Source organism: Oncorhynchus nerka, linkage group LG15, assembly GCF_034236695.1.
Source record: "Oncorhynchus nerka isolate Pitt River linkage group LG15, Oner_Uvic_2.0, whole genome shotgun sequence".
Classification (NCBI taxonomy): Eukaryota; Metazoa; Chordata; class Actinopteri; order Salmoniformes; family Salmonidae; genus Oncorhynchus; species Oncorhynchus nerka.
The window spans coordinates 61,139,607-61,145,606 of NC_088410.1; the positions used below are offsets into that span (position 1 = coordinate 61,139,607).

A 6,000-nucleotide genomic window follows, 5' to 3' on the forward strand; every position below is an offset into this window, starting at 1 on the left:
GTTGCAACCGAGGACAGACTATTATTACGAGCTCCGCACTTCAGCACTCTGTCCCTTTCTGCGAGCTTGTGTGGCCTACCACTTTGCGATTGTGTCGTCGTTGCTTCTAGACATTTCCACTTCACAAGAACAGCACTTACAGTTGACCGGGCAGCTCCAGCAGGGTAGAAATTTAACTAACTGACTTTTAAAGGTGGCATCCTAGGGTAGTTCCACGTTGAAAGTGACTGAGCTCTTCAGTAAGACCATTCTGCTGCCAATATTTGTCTATGAAGATTGCATCACTGTGTGCTCAATTTTATACACCGGTCAGCAACGGGTGTGGCTGAAATAGCCAAATCCCCTCATTTGAAGGGGTCCACATAATTTAACATAACACACACACACACATAACACAGAGTACCTAGAGCTGGCAAGAATGGTGTTAATTTTCTCAGTTCACTGACTAGCTCTACAAAAATCTTTAAAAATTAGGGTATCAATGAAATTCTTGAACCAAAGCAAGCAAACATGACTGATATCTATCATTTAATTTTAAATTAAGGAAATAATTAAGAGCTGAGTCAATATTCTACATGGGGAACAATATGCATGGCATGAAACACTAAGTCCAGCATAGTAAGGATACCGTCTGAATACTAACTCAGAATTCCAGTAGTTGACAGAGGGCCATGTGCTTACAGCCACAATGGTGGGGGAAACCACAAAGCACTAATAAGAAACCAGAGTACATGAAGGACAAGGCTAAGAGGTTATTAAGAGAAACAGTATGTGTGTGTGTGTCTAGGTTGGAGGAGGCGAATCAGACAGTCAGTACATGTCAGGACCTATGTGCCTGGGCAATAAGGGAGGGAATTGAAAACAGATGCCCAGTAAAGCCTGAGAGAGACATTCTTAATTTAGTAGGCTTCTCCCTCTGCCCATAACGAGGACTATGCAGTCTAGACAGCCATCTTGTTCAATGTGAATTCAAAACAAAAAGCCCTACTCATTTTCCATCCTAGTACAACTTTCCCCCACACATTTGAAGAAGAACCTCAGCCAGGGCTCTTCTCTAATGCCAAAAGGCAAATCTCTCAAGTCGGCAATGCTAATCTCATTAACTGTTAACTTCTTTGGGACTGGGGGGCAGTATTGAGTAGCTTGGATGAATACGGTGCCCAGAGTTAACTGCCTGCTACTCAGGCCCAGTTGCTAATATATGCATATTATTAGTAGATTTGGATAGAAAACACACTGACGTTTCTAAAACTGTTTGAATGATGTCTGTGAGTATAACAGAACTCTAAAGCAGGCAAAAATCTGAGAAAAAAAATCCAACCAGGAGGTTTGTAGTTTTTCAACTCATTGCCTATCGAATACACCGTGTCTATGGAGTCATATTGCACTTCCTAAGGCTTCCACTAGATGTCAACAGTCTTTAGAACCCTGTTTGATACTTCTACTGTGAGGTGGGGGCGAATGAGAGGGGATTGAGTCAGAAGTCTGGCAGAGTGCCATGAGCTTACCACACGCGTTCACGTGAGAGTTAGCTTGCGTTCCATTGCAATTCTACAGACAAAGGAATTCTCCGGTTGGAACAATATCGAAAATTTATGAAGATTGATTCTATACTTCGTTTGACATGTTTATACAAACTAATATAACTTTGTCTGAACTTTCGCATGGACTTGCTGTGCGTCGTGAGTTTGGATTGTGTCCTAAATACGCAAACAAAAAGGAGGTATTTGGCCATAAATTATGAACTTTATCAAACAAATCAAACATTTATTGTGGAATTGGGATTCCATTCTGATGAAGATCAAAGGTAAGTGAATATTTATAAGCTATTTCTGACTTCTGTTGACTGCACAACATGGTGGATATCTGTTTGGCTGATTTGTTGTCTGAGCGCTGTACTCAGATTATTGCATGGTGTGCTTTTTCGGAAAATATATTTTTTAATCTGACACAGCGGTTGCATTAAGGAGAGGTGTATCTTAAGTTCCATGTATAACACTTGTGTTTTCATCAACATTTATGATGAGTATTTCTGTAAATTGATGTGGCTCTCTGCAAAATCACCGGATGTTTTGGAACTACTGAACATAACACGCCAATGTAAACTCAGATTTTTGGATATAAATATGAACTTTATCGAACAAAACATACATGTATTGTGTAACATGAAGTCATATGAGTGTCATCTGATGAAGATCATCAAAGGTTAGTGATGAATTTTCTCTATTTCTGCTTTTTGTGACTCCTCTCTTTGGCTGGAAAAATAGCTGTGTTTTTCTGTGACTTACATAACATAATCGTTTGGTGTGCTTTCACCATAAAGCCTCTTTGAAATCAGACGCTGTGGCTGGATTAACAAGAAGTTTATCTTTAAAATGATGTAAAATACCTGTATGCTTGAGGAATTTTAAATTATGAGATTTCTGTTGTTTTGAATTTGGCGCCCTGCACTTTCACTGGCTGTTGTCGAGGTGGGACGCTACCGTCCCGAATATCCCAGAGGTTAAGTGGGTGCCGTTGTTTATGTTTTCTCCTCTCATCCTGGGTCTCATCTTAACAAGATATGGCGACCATCCTCACCTGTTGGAGCGTTGAGTGGGCACCTCACTCGCTCTCTCAATCTCACGTTTCAGACCATGGCATCAGTTCCCCTGTAAAGACAGAAACTGTCAAGGCATCTTTGGGTCAAACACTGGTGCAAAGCCTAACAGCGGGAAAGTATCATTAGAGGAACTGTAAAATATAGTCAAACATTCCACCTTTAATGCTTCTCCACCCCTATAAAATACCTTCCTTGAGAAGTTCCCTTTATCCTTTTCTTGATGTTAATAACCAGTCAAATACTGACAACCTGCTTTCATGCAGACATTCATTCTAAAACTGTTTTAATTGCATCTCAGATTGGTTTCAATCTTGCAGAACGCTTTTAACTGACATCATTTGAGTGTATTGAATTTCTTATTTTATAGACAGAGGGATTCTGTCTTGCAATTCTTATTGATGTGGGAATGTAAAAACTGCAAGACAAAATACACATTTTCAAAGGCATCCTGACTAAAATAAAGGATAATACTGTCTGCTGGTGATGCTGCTGAGGAGCTCAGCTACTCAAGCAACCACTGACGTACCTAATCTGTAAAAGTTAGGAGAGACTTCAGATAACTGATCCTAAAGACCCCATAGCCTACCATGTACTGGCCCCAACTACAAATCCTGAGTGGCAATGTTACAGTTATCTTATGTTACAGGAAAATGAGTTAATCCTGTTTTCAGGACTCATGCATGATCCTGGCTCTTCACATAGTATGACAGGTAGGTAGGTACCTGATCTGATAGGTTACTGAGTGACACGTCCCCAGCTTGCAGGAGGACAAATATCGACCTTCTGTAGAATGATGGGGACAGAGAGTCCCCCTCAGACAGATGAGGGTGGTTTCAGTGTGTCACACAAGGCAGCTGGATACATTTGTAACAATGTATCAATTACTGCTGACCACCACCACCTTGTAAGGCCAGTGTAATTAAGACAGAATGGGCTGCAGCCACAATGCATAGCTTTAAAATGACATTCCTGCTCTTAACGCTGTATTTTCAGAAACCTGGCCAAATTGTGAAACGGATATTAATAATCATTTTATAAACCATGATAACCTCACATGTAGCCTAGTGAGCGTTGATAATTTACGGAAGACAGTGGGGCTGTAAATGAGCCACATCAGACGGCAAAGCATGTAAATCCATTTACTAATTTGAGAAACACAGCTACCTTGAATTAAATTGTAGTCAGCGCTCAACATAACTTCTGGGCATTCATATTTCAACAATTAAATCCCCTCCAAGTGAATAAAATCCTAACTGTATGAATTTATAGAACGTATTCGTCTCGAATCACCACACTAAGAAAAAAAAGCCTACACACGATATTCCATAGGAGAGCGATTTGTTCATTCGCAAACATCTATATTTCACTAGGCTACTGCCGATGTGCTTTTTGGTCTGCAGGCGCGCAACAGTGACTACAATATAACGACAAATTTCTATAATTACTCAAAATGGTTAATTTACTGATAGTAAATAGTTCAATGTAACTGCGGTTACCTACCCCATGGCCTGGACCGGATCGCCGCCGTTTGATACTTCCACCAATGCAGCATCTGTGGTAAGACGATACATCACCACGCCTCGTAGGCGGGACATAGAGTATTTGTCCATGGCTACTGCACAAGAATCCTGTCTTTCACATAAATTCAACATTTTGATTTTAATCAGTGCATGTGCAGGGCTATGCACACATGAACATTTAATACATATCATAATGTAACATGTACATGTTATAATTGATCTCATGACACCATATTAAAAAAATATATCTACCAAGGAAGGGGGGGGGGGATCTAAAACAGCATATTTTCCATTCAGACAACAGGTAGTGCACATACAGTGCCTCAGAAAGTAATCACAGCCCTTTACTTTATCCACATTGTTGTTTTACAGCCTGGATTTAAAATAGATACAATAGCGATGTTGTGTCACTGGCCTAGATACAGTACCGCATATGTCAAAGTGGAATTAGGTTTTTAGATTTAAAAAAAAATTGCAAATGAAAAAAGGCTGAAGTATCTTGAGCCAGTAAGTATTCAGCCTATTTGTTATGGCAAGCCTAAATAAGTTCACGAGTAAAAATATACTTAACAAGTCACACAAAGTGCATGAACTCCCTCTGTGTGGAATAATAGTGTTAAACATAAGTTTTTCATGACTACCTCATCTCTGTCAAGCACTGAATTTCAAACAAATGAAACCACAAAGACCAGGGAGGTTGCCTCGCAAACGGCAGCTATTGGTAGATGGGTGTAAAAAAATATATATTTTTTTTTATTTTTTTTAAAGCAGACATTGAATATCCCTTTGAGCATGGTGAAGTTATTAATTACACTTTGGATGGTGTATCAATACAACCAGTCATTACAAAGACACGGGAATCCTTCCTAACTCAGTTGCCAGAGAGGAAGGAAACTACTCAGGGATTTCCCCATGAGGCCAATGGTGATTTTTTTTTAAGTTATAGAGGCCTCCCAAGTGACATTGCAGTACTAGCGGCGTCACTACAGATCAGGGTTCGATACCAGGCTGTGTTGCAGCCGGCTACGACCGGAAGACCCATGAGGCGGCACACAATTTGCCCAACGTCGTCCAGGCTTGGGGAGGGTTTGGCCGGCCGGGATATCCTTGTCTCATCGTGCTGTAGTGACTGCTGTGGTGGGCCGGGTGCATGCACACTGACACAGTCGCCTAGTGTACGGTGATTCCTCCGACACAATGGTGTGGCTGGCTTCTGGGTAAGGCGAGCAGTGTGTCAAGAAGCAGTGCGTCTTGGCGGGGTCGTGTTTTGGATGACGCATGGCTCTCGACCTTCGCCTCTCCCGAGTCCATACGGGAATTCCAGCGATGGGACAAGACTAACAATTGGATATCACGAAATTGGCGAAAAATGAAATAAATGTTGAGAGTTTATCGCTGTGATGGGAGAAAATTGAGGATGGATCAACAACATCCACAATATTAAACCTAATTCAGAGTGAAAAGGAAGCTTGTACAGAATAAAAATATTCCAAAACATGCATCCTGTTTTGAACAAGACACTAAAGTAATATAGCAAAAAAATGTGGCAAAGCAATTCGCCTTTGTTGTGTTTGGGGCAAATCCCATACAACAGAGTACCTCTCCATATTTTCAAGCATAGTGGTGGCTGCATCATGTTATGGGAATGCTTGTTTTTGTTAAGTGGTGAGTTTTTTTTTAGGATAAAACAAAAATAATACATGGAATGGAGGCAAAACACAGGCAAAATGCTAGAGGAAAACTGGTTCAGTCTGCTTCCCAACAGACACTGGGAGATTAATTCCCCTTTCAGTAGGACAATAACACAAAACACAAGGTCAAATCTACATGGGAGTTGCTTACCAAGAAGACACTGAATATGGCGGAGTTACAGTTTTG

At 40.7% G+C, this 6,000-nt stretch overlaps 1 protein-coding gene across 2 annotated transcripts in view; it reads right to left on the reverse strand.

Moving 5' to 3' along the window:
• LOC115143027 (engulfment and cell motility protein 2-like) overlaps positions 1-4,186 on the reverse strand; it is a 39,943-nt gene extending 35,757 nt beyond the window's left edge. For both annotated transcript variants that reach the window (XM_029682995.2, XM_029682994.2), the window contains exons 1-2: positions 4,103-4,186; positions 2,581-2,651 (exon numbers count right to left, since the gene is read on the reverse strand). The gene's annotated coding sequence lies outside the window, so the exon portion shown is untranslated. The remainder of the gene's footprint in view (positions 1-2,580; positions 2,652-4,102) is intronic.
• Positions 4,187-6,000: the final 1,814 nt, after the last annotated feature.